This window comes from Sus scrofa, chromosome 13 (genome assembly GCF_000003025.6).
Source record: "Sus scrofa isolate TJ Tabasco breed Duroc chromosome 13, Sscrofa11.1, whole genome shotgun sequence".
Taxonomy (NCBI): domain Eukaryota; kingdom Metazoa; phylum Chordata; class Mammalia; order Artiodactyla; family Suidae; genus Sus; species Sus scrofa.
The window spans coordinates 131,977,799-131,994,310 of record NC_010455.5 but is presented as its reverse complement, the minus strand read 5'-3'; the positions used below and the strand labels follow the sequence as shown (position 1 = coordinate 131,994,310).

The 16,512-nt window shown below is 39.4% G+C and overlaps 1 long non-coding RNA gene across 1 annotated transcript in view; it reads right to left on the bottom strand.

Annotated features, from left to right (window-relative positions):
• The window catches only part of LOC110256393, a 69,643-nt gene continuing 53,734 nt past the window's right edge, over positions 604-16,512 (bottom strand). The window contains exons 2-3 of the long non-coding RNA XR_002337837.1: positions 2,716-2,842; positions 604-1,041 (exon numbers count right to left, since the gene is read on the bottom strand). This is a non-coding gene — a long non-coding RNA (uncharacterized LOC110256393). The remainder of the gene's footprint in view (positions 1,042-2,715; positions 2,843-16,512) is intronic.

Below are 16,512 nucleotides of genomic sequence, written 5' to 3'. Positions count from 1 at the left end.
AGGAATTTTACATTGAAATTATCAATTTATTTTAAGTTTACCCTTTGGAGTGGTCTTCAGCTGGACCATGTGGGGCAACTTCTTTGGAACCCCTGTTTCCTGCAGTGTCTGATAGGTGATTTTCCAGAGCTCAAGAATCACACAGGGAACCGCATTGTCGGTTCTAAAGGCCCAGTTAGAGTATAACTGAATCACTGATTTACCAAAGTGTCCAGAATTGCCTTCACTTACTCTGACCTGGGCAATTTTGGAGGAAAATGGATTTGGGATGTAAATGTTCTGTGATGACCACATGGTCCTGGGACATAAGCCCCTCAGGCTCCTTGAACGCAGAGATTCAGGAACCAGCGGCCAAGTTCGCCAAACAGATGAGGTCCCCTTCCCACCCCGAGAGGTGCCCCACTCACCAAGGGATCCTAGGGTGCTGGCAACCCCTGGTCCTGGCTGCCAGAAGACCAACCCTGCTACCTTCTACCACACTTGTGTCACAGGGAAATTCCAGGCTTCTCCAGAGACCATTTCAATGGCTTGGAATCCTGCTCTTTGACCTGTCTGGGCTGGTGCAGGCCTGGGAGGAAAGGAAAGTAAATCAAGAGAAATCCATTTGATCACAGGCAGGATGTTTATCTTTCAACAGGAAACTTGCTAAGGAAGAAGAGAAGGGGTTTGGAATGAGAGTGCTGTGTGAGCCTTGGCCTGTCCATGCCTTTGCTCATCAAGGGTAGTGCCTGCTGTGACCCATGAAGGCTCACTGGGAGTGGCATCATGGCCATGCTAAGCCCCAGCCCTGCCCTTCCCGCCAAGGTCCCTCCAGGGGTGCACCTCCCTCTGGACTATAGAGGGCAGCTGAAGGGCCCAGCCTGGCTCCCTGGGGCTTTCCAAGCAGAGGAGAGAATGAGTCTTCACTGAAGCCAATAAGCCAGCCTCCCTCCAGGATTCAAGTCTTCTCCACAGCTGGGGAGGCAGTGCTGGGGCGAGGAGTACGATTGGGAAGCCAAATTCAGGTGTTCCCTGTGGGGGTGTCATCTGGCCATTCAGGATCTGGAAAGAGAGAGGGTGCCTGTATCCTTCTGGTTTGAGTCTTGAGAATCATTTGCCTGGGACACTTGTCACTCCCCCTTTATATCTTTACATCTCTATCCTTGTCTGACTCTGGCCAGAAACCCTGTGTTGGCTTTAGATGCTAAAGATCATGGAGGGGCCCAGAAATCCTTTCCCAAAGCTTGCAGAAATCCAGTGGCTGTGGTCAAAAGCCCATTTGCTAATCAGCTGGTGAAAGGTCATGGCCTTTCAAGCCCTGCCCAGTAGATGGTGTCTACCCTGCAGTCCCAAGGGCACCTTAAATGACCACATGGAAAATTAACTTGGCACTTGCCCCCTCCCCACTTCCTGCCCCACTCTACCCTCTCCTTCCTTCTGCTGGACACCTGAGAAGTCCAACTTAGTCCATATCCCCCAATCCTCCTAACATTTAAAATCAAAATCTAGGAGTTCCCATCATGAATCAGCAGTTAGTGAGCCCAACTAACATCCATGAGGATGTGGGTTCAATCCCTGGCCTCGCTCAGTGGGTTAAGGATCTGGCGTTGCTGTGAGCTGTGTTGTATGTTGCAGATGCAGCTCAGATCCTGCATTGCTGTGGTTGTAGTGAGGCCAGTGGCTACAAGTCGAATTAGACCCCTAGCCTTGGAATCTCCATATGCCGTGGGTGTGGCCCTAAAAAGACAAAAAGACTAAAAAAAAAAAAAGTAAAATAAAATCAGAATCTAGGAAATTATCCGATGTCCCAAAGATGTGTTTTGTGACAAACCCCATTTCACTTGATTTGGTTAAACTGATTTCTTTTCATTCATTCAATAATTCATTCATTCATTCTCTCCAGACACTTCTAAAGTGCTGGGTACTGTGCTGGAGCTAAAGTCACAGAGGGGAGGAAGATTCAGGTGAGGCTTGCAGGGACAGTGTCCTGGACAACTGCCATGCACCCAGGAGGCAGGAAGAGCACTGTGCACTGGACTGGAGTGCAGCCCTCAGTGGGCTCCACACTTATCACGCTCCTGTTCATCAAAAATCTGCATAGTTCACAACAGGAAATATAGGGCACAAAATAATGGTCATTGTCAATAACTGAGAATCAAAAGGTAGGAAAAGGGAATAAAATGGGCTCTGTAGGCATCATGTATTTTCAGAAAATGGAGTTCATTCACTCAGGAGGCTTGATGGATAACTGAAGTGGATCAACTAGAAAGAACATACAGAGAACAGAAGCCTCGTGGAACCCCTCTATGAAGTAGACAAGGCCCTGTGTTGGCACATCACATGTTATCAGCAGCTATAATTCTCAGAACAACCCCCTGCAGCAGGTACTCTGCACCTTCCCATTTTTTGGATAAAGAAACAAGGTCAGAGGAATTACATGGCTGGCCCACAGACACAGGACTAGAGCTGGGATTCAAACACAGGTCTGTCCAACTCTAGTGTTTCTGTTAATTACAGCACAGAAAGGATTCCTTGTTTCCACCAGCTTCTTTTTAATCCAGACTAGGCATTCGTGTACCGGCTAACCTAGCCTTTGAGTGCAGGGACATATATTTAGCACCTACAAAGTGCAAAATTAGCTGTTATGTGTTTGTTGGTATTCTGGGAACAGACTGTTGACAATTACCACCCAGGCTTTATCTCACGTACTGTGTTGAAATCTCTGCCCATATTTACCTTGCCCACATAATGGCTCTGGAAATGGAATGGACTGGAAGTCAGGTGACTGGAGATTTAATCCTGGGTTTGTAGGGGATTATCAGCGTAACCTTGGAGAAGTCACTTTTCTCTGGTTTCAATTTCCCTGTTTGAAAATGAAAAAGAATGCAACCATTCTACTTTTAAGACTAGGAGAGAAGTACAGGTGCATTAAGAAGCATGCCTATGGATGTTCATGGCAGTGCTGCATGTAATTGTGAAAAAATGAAGACTGCTACTGTCATGCGGTCCATGATGGCCCTCAATGATCCCCCCTCCTGGTATTGCCCTGGGTATAGTCCTCTCCCATTGAACCAGGGTTGTTATGCATGACCAACAGCCACTACATGGCAGAATGATAGCATGCTATTCTTGAGCTCAGGCTATAAAAGGATGGCAACTTCCATCCTGGGTTCACTCCCTCTTTCTCATCACTAGGGAAGCTGCCTTGTTGTGAGCAGCTTTGTGAAAGCTCCATGCAAAGAAGGACTGAATCTTCTTCCCAACACCCATGTATGCGAGACACTTTACACTGCAATTTTTATCCCCAGCCAAGTCTCCAGTTGACTATAGTCCTGGCCCACAGCTCAACTGCAACCTCACAAGAGACCCTAATTCAGAACTACCAGCATAAGCTGTTCTCAGACCCCTGGCCTCAGAAACTGTGTGAGATGATATATGTGTGTTGTTTTAAGCTGCTAAATTGGGGAGCAATTTGCTACATGGCAATAAAAACTAATACACTCACTATAGAATGTTATATAGCAGTTAAAAAATAGATTAGATTTCTGTGTGCTGATATGGAAAGATTTCTAAGGTATATTTATAAGAAAATAATAACTACAGAAAAATATACAGAGCTGTATCCCTTTTACATAAAACACTATCACCCCTCACTATATTTTTGTGCATTTACAAAATAGTAGTCATCAAAATATACCAACTACTAACCTTGGTTTACCTCTTAGTAAGGGGGCCAGAGGAGGATGCAAAAGAGGACTTTCATTTTTTTATTCAATATATCTCAATTTTATTTTAGATTTTTACCGTGATAATGTGTTCATGTATTACTTAAATACAATTATTTATTTATTTATTTATTTATTTATTTATTTATTTATTTATTTATTGTCTTTTTGCCTTTTCTAGAGCCGCTCCTGCAGCATATGGAGGTTCCCAGTCTAGGGGTCGAATTGGAGCTGTAGCTACCGGCCTACGCCAGAGCCACAGCAATGCGGGATCCGAGCCACGTCTGTGACCCACATCACAGCTCACGGCAATGCCGGATCCTTAACCCACTGAGCAAGGCCAGGGGTCGAACCCACAACCTCATGGTTCCTAGTCGGATTTGTTAACCGCTGCGCAACAACGGCAACTCCTATACAATTTTTAAAAATTCTTCTTTAAACAGAGGGATTGGACTGCATGATCAATGAGGTCTCTTTCAACTCTAGTATTTTAGAGTTCTATTAAAATAGTCACTGAACACAAATTAAAAGAAGGGGTAACATTTATTACCTCTTTGTTGTCAAGCATTATGAAGTTTGATAAATTAATTTTTGGCAAAAATGTCAGGAAAACTGGTACTCTTATATACCACTTCTGGACAACTAAAGTGAGAATCATTTGGGAAAGCTGGTTAGGATGTGAATAAGATAATGTAAACTAGAATGAAACATGCAGACTCCACACCCTTGGAAGTCTAGCATTTCTACTTCTATATATTCATTCTTTTACATAGAATCATTCTGGAAACCAGATGGTATTGTGATTATTGACATAAACACTATATTTCAAGGAGCATTCTGTCACACATGTAAGGATGTACATGGCAGAAAGGCATGTAAGAGCAAATACTAAGATATAAGCTAAATGTCCATAAATAAATGTTAGTGTATTTTCATACTATGAAATACTATGAAACCATTAAAATGAATGAGTTACACTTATATGTCACAATGTGGATAAATCTATGATATATCAAGTGAAAAGATATACTGCAGAATGTTACATAGATGATACCATTTAAAACCATAAACACAAAAACCATCTTGTCTCCTAAGTTTCAATGAAAAATCATAGAAAAATGTCTGTAATGGTATAAGCCAAAGTCATAAGGCTAAGTGTCTGTATCTCTGGAGAAGAAGAAGAGACTACAATTGAGGGATAACTAAAAGAGACTTAACCTTTGTCTGCAATGTTCTGATGTGATTAAATAGTTATAAAGCACTAGTAAGAACTATAAAGAAGTATTTAAATATTCATGTGTCATTAAAAATTAAATTAGAAATACTCACTTGCTCATACCAAGAACTCTGCCTGGATAAGAAGGAATTCTGAGCAATTTATTTAAGAGCAATAATCTCATCTCTGACTGGGTGCACATCAGAATCACCTGGAGCTTTAGGAAAAAATGTTAGCCCTGCCCACACCCAGCAACTCTGGTATAATTAGGGGATGGCTCTATACTTGCTGATTTTCAAAGGCTTCCTAGGTTATTCTAGTGGACAGTCAGGGCTGAGAACCCCTGGTTTAGAGCAGCAGGCTCTGGAAAACTGACAAAGACAATAGGACACGGAGGAGAGATAATGATGTGGTCTCATGGATTAGATACTGGAATAAGAAAAAGATATTAGTAAAATCCAAATAAATCCATAATTTAGTTAATAGTGTGTACCAACATTAACCTCTCAGTTTTGATAAATGTACCCTAGTTAGGTAAGACATGAACATGAGGGAAGATGGGTGAAGGGTGTAGGGAATCTCTCCGTAGTAACTCTACAACTCTTCTGTGAATCTAAAACTATTTCAAAATAAAAAAGTGTTACATATCTTGGATAACTGTTCTGGTAATATTTAAATTCTTGCTCAATTTAAAAAAATAATTCAGGGGCAGAGATCAAGATGGTAGAGTAGGATTATGGAGCTCACCTTTCCCCACAAACACATCAATTATATATCTCGACATAGAACAATTCTCACAGAAAACTGAAATATTGCAGAATAGCTCTTATACAACAAAAGCTGCAAGAAAGATCCCTACATAACCAGGTAGGATAAAAAAAAAAGGAATTGGGGTAGAACTTGCACCCTGGGAAGAAGCTATGAAACAGGAAATGTTGTATTGCCCTGAAAATCCCCTTTGTGGGATGGGAGGTCTACTGGGAGAGATAGGGTGCTGGAATGGTCTGAGAGGCACGTGCAGATTCTGAGTTGATAGCAATCAGGGGCAGAGAGACTGGCACTGAAGGCTACCATGTCACCATGCTTCCTAGACAAAAATGCATGCCTGCTAGTATGCAGTGGCTAGGTACAGAAACTCAGGCTTCAATCAATAGACCCTGGAAGAGGACTCAGTTTAGCTGCATGGAGACAGCCAAAGAGCCAGGACTATGGTCTGAAATATCATTGTTAATGCAAGCAAGATAGGTCATGGGTCTGCCATAGGAGCCCCATTATCAGTGCACACAGAGTGTGATGTGGGTCTGCCATAAGAACCCCACTGTCAGCATGCTTGTGGTGGGGCTTGGCTATGGCCATGGCAGACTTTGTGAGGGTTCACATGCTAGGGGCAGGGCTGACATTGGAGCTGGATCTGGGGGCAGGTCCAGGAACAGTGGACTTTGTGGGCACATCCAGAGGATGGTGGGATACTGAGTCCAGCACTGCAGGGCCATATGAGATCCTGAAAGAGGGATGGTATGGTATAACAAAACACACAAGACTTTTTTAGAAAGTGGGAGACCAGGAGGCACTCTGTTTTTCAGAACAAAGGCTTTAGCCCTCATGACTTTTATTAGGGAAGGTGATGTAGGTTAATGAGCAAAATTGGGTGCAGGCAATGACAAAGCCATCTCTTAGTAAATAACAAAAGAAACCACTAGCAACTAGTTACAGGTGCATACCTCTAGGGCATACTGCAGCTGCTCATGGTTAAAGCATAACTCCCTTGTCTTGTCTTTGAAGGAGACCCTGTACCTTAGAACTCTGCACCAGCATTCCTTAGCTTGTTGTGCTTCTGCACGTGCATCAAATTTGCCTTCTGCAGAGTTTGGCAGTTCAGTGGTTCCCAATGGTGGGAAACATTATAGAATTGCATGTCCCTTAGGACAGCCCCTGGGAAGAAACATACAATGGTTCCTTTTCCAGCCCCATTTGCCTCACACTGCAGCTTGGAGCCAGATCTAGGGGCTTCTACTCCAACAACTGGGGAGCAGACCCTGGCCATGACAGGGTTATGAAATCACAAAGCAAATAGGAGGCCCCACTCTAAATTCAGTGCATGCTTTGGTCACCACAATGCCAAAATACCTACTATCAAGGGGACAACAGCCCACACATGCTGAGAAAAGGCATAGCTGGCATGTATAACAAAAACAGCCCTCACTCTAAAAGTACTGAACCCACACAGTCTACACAGGAATGTTTCCACATAAAAATAGCCCTTCAAGACCAAAGTAGATAACTTCTTATCCTAAATTCATAGAATCAGCGAAAAAGCAGAGAAACTACTCCCCATTAAAAATAAGAAGAAAAATCCCTTGAAAGAACAAACAATGAAACAGAACTGACCACTCTACCAGACCCTGAGTTCAGAAAGGAGGTAACAAAAATGCTAAAGGAATTAAGAAAGATTATTGATGGAAATGCAGATCACTGTAACAAGGAACTAGAAACTATAAAGAGGAACCAATCAAAATTAGAAAACTCAATTTCTGAGATAAAACCAATCTGAAAGCAATGAACAGCAGATTAAATAATGCATAAGAATGAATAAGTGATCTGGAAGACAGGATAATGGAAATTATCCAATCAGAACAACAGACAGAAAGACAAATGAAAAAAAAATGAAAGCAACATACAAGATTATGGAGTATAAAGTGTTCCAACTAACACATGATAGAGGTTCAGAAGGAGAAAAAAGAGAAAAAGGGATGAAAATATATTTGAAAAAAATATGGCTAAAAGCTTCTCAAACCTAAAGAAGGAAACGATATCCAGGTATAGGAAGCACAGAGGGTCCCAAACAAAATCGACACAGACAAAACCACACCAAGCATATAATTAAAATGGCAAAAGTTAAAGAGAGGATTCTAAAGGCAGTGAGAGAAAAATCAATACAAGGGAACCCACATAAGGCTATCAGCTGATTTCTCTACAGAAACTGCCAATCAGAAGAGAGTGGTATGATATATTCAAAGTCTTGAAAGGGAAAAACTTACAACCTAGGATATTCTATCCAGCAAGATTATCATTTAGAATAGAAGTAGAAATTAAGAATTTCTCAAATAATAAAAGACTAAAAGAATGCAGCAATACTAAACTTAAAATAAAGGAAATATTGAAAAATCATCCCAAAATAGAAAAGAAACCAGAATCTATAGGAAAGGGGAAAAAAAATAGGAAAGTCAAATAAATAAAAGTATTGAATTGCAGCTAAATAAGCTAATAGGTAGATTGAAAACAATAAATTTTGTAAAAAAATTATAACTACAATGGAGAATAAAAGGATAAAATGAAGATGTAAAATAGAATATCAAAATCACAAAATATGGGGGAGGAAATAAAAAAATAGATCTTTTAGGATGTGTTTGAACTTACATTACTATCAGTCTAAAGCAAGCAAATGTAGTTATGGGTTATTATTCTTGAAAACCAGGGTAACTACAAATTAAAAAACGCAATAGATTCACAAAAACCAAAAAGAAAGGAACTTGAGCATAATACAAAAGAAAATCATCAAACCACAAAAGTAAAAACAAAAACAAGAAGAAAGGAACTAAGAACTACAAAATCAACTGGAAAATAAGATTTACAATGGCAATAAATACATACTTACCAATAATTACTTTAAATGTCAACAGGCTAAATGCCCCAATCAGAAGACATAGAGTGACAGATTGGTTAAGAAGAACCTACAATAGCATGCCTACAAAAGACTTACTGTAGGTTAAAAGATATACATAAATTGAAAGTGAGGGGATGGAAAAATATACTTTATGCAATGGAAATGAAAATAATGTAGCTGTAGCAAGGCTGATATCAGACAAAAGAGACTTTAAAACAAAGTCCATAAAGGAAGACAAAGAAGCACACTATATAATGATAAAAGCATCAATACAAGAAGAGGATATTATACTTAGTAACATATATGGACCCAAAATAGGAGCACATAAATATATGAAACAAATACTAACAGGCATAAAGGGACAAATTGACAGACATACAATAATGGTAGAAGACTTTAACATCCCACTGACATCAATAGACAGATCTTCCAGATATAAAGTCTATAACAATTAGAGATTCCAGATGACACAATAGAACAGTTGGATATAATTGATATCTACAGGACACTCCATCCAAAAAACCCAGGATGCACATTCTTTTCAAGCATGTGAGGAACATTCTCTAGGACAGACCATATAATAGGTCACAAAACAAGCTTCAAGAAATTTAAGAGGACAGATATTATTTCAAACCTCTTTCATATCACAGTGGTATGAAACGTGAAATCAACCACAAAAAGAAAAATGGGGGGAAAAAAACACTGGGAGACTAAACAACAAGGAAATCAGAAAATACCTTGAGAAAAATGACAATGAAAAAGCTACCTTACAAAATCGATGGGATGGAGCAAAAGCAGTTCTAAGAAGGAAGTTTATAGCAATACAGGCCTTCCTCAAGAACATGAAAAATCTCAAATAAACAATTTAACCTACAACCTAAAAGAATTAGGAAAAGAACAAAAAAAATCCAAAGTCAGCAGAAGGAAGGAGGTAATAAAAAATAGAGAGGAAATGAATAAAACAGAGATTAAAAACAATAGAAAATAAAAATCAAGATTTGGCTTTTAAAAATCTAAACAGAATCAACAAACCTCTAGGCTCACTGAGAAGAAAAAATAAACAATATAAGAAATAGGAACTCCCGTTGTGGCTCAGTGGTTAATGAATCTGACTAGGAACCATGAGGTTGCAGGTTCAATCCCTGGCCTTATTCAGTGGGTTAAGGATCCGGGGTTACTGTGAGCTGTGGTATAGGTTGCAGATGTGGCTTGGATCTTGCATTGCTGTGGCTCTGGCATAGGCTGGTGGCTACAGCTCTGATTAGACTCCTGGCCTGGGAACCTCCATATGCCATGGGAGTGGCCCTAGAAAAGGCAAAAAGACAAAAAATAAAAAAAATAAAAATAAAAAAATAAAATAAAATAAGAAAAGAGGAGAAATTATAAATATTACTGCAGAAATACAATCACACTCACTAATGTTTGCATTGTAGGGATCCCAGAAGGAGATGGGAAAGAAAATGGGTCTTAGAAAATATTTGGAGACATAATAGCTGAAAACTACCCTATCCTGGAGAAGGAAACAGTCACCCAATTTCAGGAAGCAAAGAGAGTCCCATACAAGAATAACCCATAGAGAAATGCATTAGGACTTGAAATTAAATGACAAAAAATTAAAACTAAAGAGAAAATATTAAAAGCAGAAAGAGAATTCAACACTCTCACACCAGACTCAGAAGGCAGATGTAAAGTGATAACCATCTTCCTGGTGCTTCACCAGTTTTCTGCTGGAAAGTGGCGTCATGGAGATGTTGGTTTTTCTAAGGCAGTTTCCCAATGACTAACCACTAGTTTCATGAGAATTTGAGGCAGATGGGGTAGCGGTGGCAAGCAACAGCTTCCTGACCCTGAGATAAAAGTTCCAGGAAACAAATTTAGTGGATTCTCTACTTTCCTGATTGTGTCATCTTCCATTATAGGCCAGTTTGGGGGTGTGATTCTGAGATCTGTTCCTTAAGGACCAGTCAGGAGCTGATGTCTTCAGCCCTTCCAGCAATTTTATTGAGTCCTTCTTGGCAAAATAATATAAGCCGACATCTACAGCTAGATGGACCTTTTGAACCCTTCCAAGGGCTTGGTTGGCAGTGTAAATTAAACCACAGAATACAAAATCACATTTAAGGGGGTCTGCTGTACCCTGTAACCTATGAGGGATAGCTATGGAGGGCTCCAACCAAGATGTCAGAGCAGTAGGTTGTGGAACCCCCCCCAATGAATATATCAAAAATACATTCACAAATGGAACTGTTCTCACAGCTATTGAGCACTAGCAGAAGACCTCAGACACCTGAAAGTACCAGAAAGATCTTTACAAAATTAGGTAGGATGAAAGGAAGAAAAAGAAGATGCAGGATGGGGCCTGTACCCCTGGGAAGGAGCTGAAGGGGAGGAGAGGTTCCCACATCCTGGAAAGCCCCTAACTGGTGGGGAGATCATCTGGGACAAAAAAGGAGCTTCAGAGGCTCAGAGGAGAGCACAACAACCAGTTTACAGCAGGTAGAACAGAAAGAGGTCTATGCCGACACTACACTCCAGCCTGAGATGCACATCTGCTGGTATAGGAGAGGCTGTGTGCTGAAACTCAGGGTTTAGAGGATAGACCCAGGGAAGAGGAATGGTGTTGGCTCTGTGGAGATAGCCTTAGGAGCTGGAATGTGGTATGGCTACAATTGGGAGTGTTGCCAAAAGAATCCTGGGCCTACCATAGAAGTGAAGCACTATTGTTAAGTGGTGCTGAGGGTGGGGCTGCCACAGCAGCTTCCTTCTGCATGAGCCAACCCCTGCCTCTGCAAGCTTCTGGAGAGCATGCCCAGAGGCCAAATGGGCTGGCTCCTACAACCCAGCTGCAACCTTGGCTGGCCCCTGTACCAACTGCTGCCTTAGCTGGCCCTGGGAGCAGAAACCAGAAGGTTCCCATACTCAGAGATGGGGCTGAAAACACAACTGATCCACAGGGGCCCCATAACTTAGGAAGCAGGACTGAAATCCCTTCCTGCATCCAAGCAAGGCATGGATTTACACCTCCACAACCAGCTTTGTAAATTTAGTGCCTGTGGGACATACAAATGGACAAAAAGTGTTCCAATGGCTGGGGAGGGTCTGACCTTAGCAGCTGTGGGCTATGTGGTTGTATGAACGTGGGGGCTGTGCTGGGCCAGGATCTAGGCTGCCTCCGTAGCTCCCACAGTGGGTATGTGTGTGACTATAGAAGTCCTGGGACCTGACTTCAGTGGATCTGCACTGGTGGCCTTCTGAAGACAACACTTGAGAGAGACCAGGATTAATTGCAGGCATTCCCACAGTTGAGGAGGGGTCAAAAGCAGTACCAACCATAGTGTGTTTTGTGAGCTTGCGCAATGGTGACAGGTTACTCAACAGAGCATATTCTTTGGTGAACAGCACTGGGAGAGGAATAATCAGTGGCTCTTCTCCCAGAAGGAGAACTCCAATCCCACCTACCTTGTACCACAGCTCAGAAATGCAGCTCAGAAGTGGGTCTGGGGACTTCTACTCCAAGAACTAGGGAGAAGATCCTGCCCCTGACAGGGCAGTAACAACAACAGAGCAAAGAGGAGACCCTGCTCAATATCCAGTGCAGACTCCATCACCACAACACCAGTCACACCTCCTATGAAGAGGATAATGGCCAGTATACATTGAGGAAAGAGGTGGCAGTCATTCATACTAAAAACACTTGCACCCAAAATATTAAACCCAAATGGGATACACAGGATGATTCTCACATAAAATAGCTCTCCAAGACCATAGCAGATAATTATTTCTCCTAAGCCCACAGAGTAAGATAAATATAAGTAAAATAAAGAAGCAGAGGGATCACTTTCAATTAAAAGATCAAAAGAATTCCTCTGAGAGAATGCCATATAATATCACTTATATCTGGAATCTAATACATAGCACAAATGAACCTTTCCACAGAAAATAAATTCACGGACTTGGAGAACAGACTTGTGGTTGCCAAGGGTGAGGGGGAGGGATTGGAATGGACTGAGAGTTTGGGGTTAATAGATGTAAACTATTGCATTTGGAATGGATAAGCAATGAGATCCTGCTATATAGCAGAGGGAAGTATTATATAGTCACTTGCGATGCAACATAATGGAGGATAACGTGAGAAAAAGAATGTATATCTGTGTATGTATATATATATATATATATACACACACACATATATATGTATGTATATGTATGCGTGTGAGAGAGAGAGGGAGAGAGTGGGTCACTTTACTGTACAGTAGAAAACTGACAGAACACTGTAAACCAACTATAATGGAAAAAATAAAAATCATATAAAAATTAAAAAAACAAGAACAAACAATGAAACATCTCTTCAGTCTAATAGACACCAAGTTCAAAAAGGAGATAATGAAAATGCTATTAATTTTGAAATTCTATTAATTAATTAAGAAATTAAGAATTAAATTAAGAAATTATAAAATTAAGAATTAAGAAATGCTGTTTACAAAAATGTAGATTACTGTAAAAAGACTAGAAACTGTAAAGAAGAGCCAAAAAATTTAGAAAATTTATTTTCAGAGACTAAAGCTGAACTAAAGGAATGAATAGCAGAAAGAACAGTGCAAAAGAATGAATAAGTGATCTGGAAGACAGAATGGTGGAAAATACCCAATTAGAAGAGCATACAGAAATCCAAATTTAAAAATGAAAACACTATAAGAGACTTAGGGATAATATAAAGCATGCCAATTTACACATAACAGGAGTCCAGGAGAAGAGAATGGAGATTTAAATGTATTTGAAGAAATTATGGCTGAAAACTTCCCAAATCTAAAGAGGAAACTGATGTCCCAGGCAGAGAAGGCACAGAGGGTCCCAAACAAGATAAATCCAAACATACCTACACAAGATATATTATAATAAAAATGGCAAAATTTAAAGATTAAGAGAGGATTCAAAAGGAGGCAAGAAAAAAAAAAAGGTTAATTACAAGGGAACCCCCATAATACTATCAGCTGGTTTCTCTAGATAAATGCTACAGGCCAGAAGGGAGTGGCAAGATATATTTAAAGTCTTGAAAGGGAAAATCTGCAACAGAGGATACTCTGTCCAGCAAGATTATCATTTAGAATAGGAGAGATGAGGAATTTTTCTCAGACAAGCAAAAACTAAAATAATAAAGCCATACTAAACCTGTCCTAAAGAATATATTGAAAGGTTACCTCTAAATAGAAATGAAATAAGGACCTATAAGAAAGAGAAAAATCTCAACTGGAAAGTAAATCACTTAAATAAGCCAGTACACAGGGTTTAAAAAAATTTTTTTTTAAATTGTGTTAAAGTGATGGTAACCACCATAAAGAGTAAAATGGTGAACATTCAGCTGTAAAAGAGGATATCAAAATCATAAAATGTTGGGGAAGGAAGTAGGAAATTTAGATCTTTTTCCTAGAATGTGTTTGAGCCTATATAACTACAAGTCTAAAGCAAGCAGATATAGGAAGGTGTTAATATACCTGAAAAACAGGGCAACCACAAGTCAAAAACATACAATAGATCACAAAAAAAAAAAAGATGAGAACATAAGCATAATGCAAAAGAAAATTATCAAAACACAAAAGGAAAAGAAAGGGACAAAGAAAACATATGAAATTAACAGGAAAACAGGTTTAAAATAGCAATAAATACATGTTTATCAATAATTATCTTAAATGTCAATGGATTGAATGCTCCAATCAAAAGACACAGAGTGGCAGATTTAATAACAAAACAAGAGCCTATACTATGCTTCCAAAGAGACCCACTTTAGAGCAAGGGACATGTAGATTGAAAGTGAGAGGATGGGAAAATGATATTTCATGTGAACAGAAATGACAAGAAAGTGGTGTTGGGCAGTATTCAGACAAAATAGACTTTAAAACAAAGTGTATAAAGAGAGATAAAGGACACCATATAATAATAAATGGATCAATACAAGGAGAGGATATTACACTCATCAACATGTATGCACCCAATATTGGAACACCCATACATATAAAAAATACAGACATAAAAGGAGAAATTGACAGAATATAATAATCATAGGAGACTTTAACACCCCCACTCACATCAATGGACAGATCTTTGTCGCAGAAAAGCAGTAAGGAGACAGAGATCCTAAATGATACACTAGAATAGACTTCATTGCAATCTTCAGGACATTACAGCCAAAAAAAGCAGAATATACATTATTTTCATAAGAACATGACATTCTCTAGGACAGATCACATACCAGGATATAAAACAAGCCTCAACAAATTTCAGGGTATGGAAATTACTTCAAGCATCTTTTTTGAGCACAATGGCATGAAACTAGGAATCAACCACAGAAAAAGAAACGAAGAAAAAACTTACATGGAGACCAAACAAAATGCTACACAAAAACCAAAGGGTCAATAAGGAAATAAAGAAAGAAATTTTAAAAAATACCTTGAGGCAAATGACAATGAAAACACAGCCAAACCTTATGGGATGCAGGAGTTCCCTGGTGGCTCAGCAGATTAAGGCTATGATATAGTCACTAATGTTGCTCTGGTTACTACTGTGGCATGGGCCCAATTCCTGGCCCAGGAAATTCTGCATGTTGTGGGTGCAGCAAAAACAAAACAAAACAAAACAAAACAACAACAAAACAATTCTATGGGATGTAGCAAAAGAGGTTCTTAGAGAGGAGTTCATAGTGATAGAGGTCTCCTTTAAAAAACAAGAAAAATCTCAAATAAACAACCTAATCCACCACCTAAAAGCATTTTTAAAAAGAGAACAAAACCAAAACTCAGCAGAATAAAGGAGATAATAAAGATCAGAAAGGAAATACATAAAATAGAGATTAAGGAAATAATAGGAAAAAAATCAATAAAACCAAGAGCCCATTCTTTGAAAGGGTAAACAAAATTGACAAATTTCTGGCTGGTTTCACAAAAAAGAAAAGAGAGAAGACTCAAAGAAAATAATAAGTGAAAGAGGAGAAATCACAACTGACACTGCAGAAATACAAAAAAACACATGAAAATACTATGAAAAATTACATGCCAACAAATTTGACAACTAGAAGAAATGGACAACTTTCTAGAAACATATAGCCCACTAAAATTTAATCAAGAAGAAATGTATAACTTGAACAGACTGACCACTAGAAGTGAAATAGAAAGTGTAAAACTTAAAACAAAACAAAACAAAAAACAACTCCTTACTAACAAAAGTCCAGGACCAGATAACTTCACTGGGGAATTCCACCAAACACACAAACAAGAACTATACTGATCATTCTTAAACCATTCCAAAAGATTGAAGAAGAAGGATCACTCTCAAAGACATTCTATGAAGCCACCATCACCCTGATACCAAAACCAGACAAAGACACTACCAAAAAATAAAATTACAGGGCAACATAATTTGATGAATATAGATGTAAAAATTCTCAACAAAATATTGGCAAACTGACTCCAACAACACATAAAAAAGGTCATACACCATGACCAAGTTGGATTCATCCCAGGGTCACAAGGATGGTTCAACATGTGCAAATCAATCAATGTGATACACCTCATTAATAAAAGTCAAAAACCACATGATTATCTCAATAGATACATAAAGTGCATCTGATAAAATTCAATATCCATTCATAGTAAAAACCCTTATGAAAGTGGGTATAGAGAGAACATATCTTAACATACTAAAAGCCATTTATGACAAAACCTCAGCTAATATAATACTCAATGGTGAAAAGCTGAAAGCCTTCCTGCTAAGATCTGGAACAAGATGCACTTTCACCACTGCTCTTCGACATAGTATTGGAAGTCGTAGCCACAGCAACCAGAACAAAAAAAAAAAAAAGGAATAAAAGGTATTCAAATTGGTAGAGAAGAGGTATGCAGATGATATGATACTATATATATAGAAAATACTAAGGA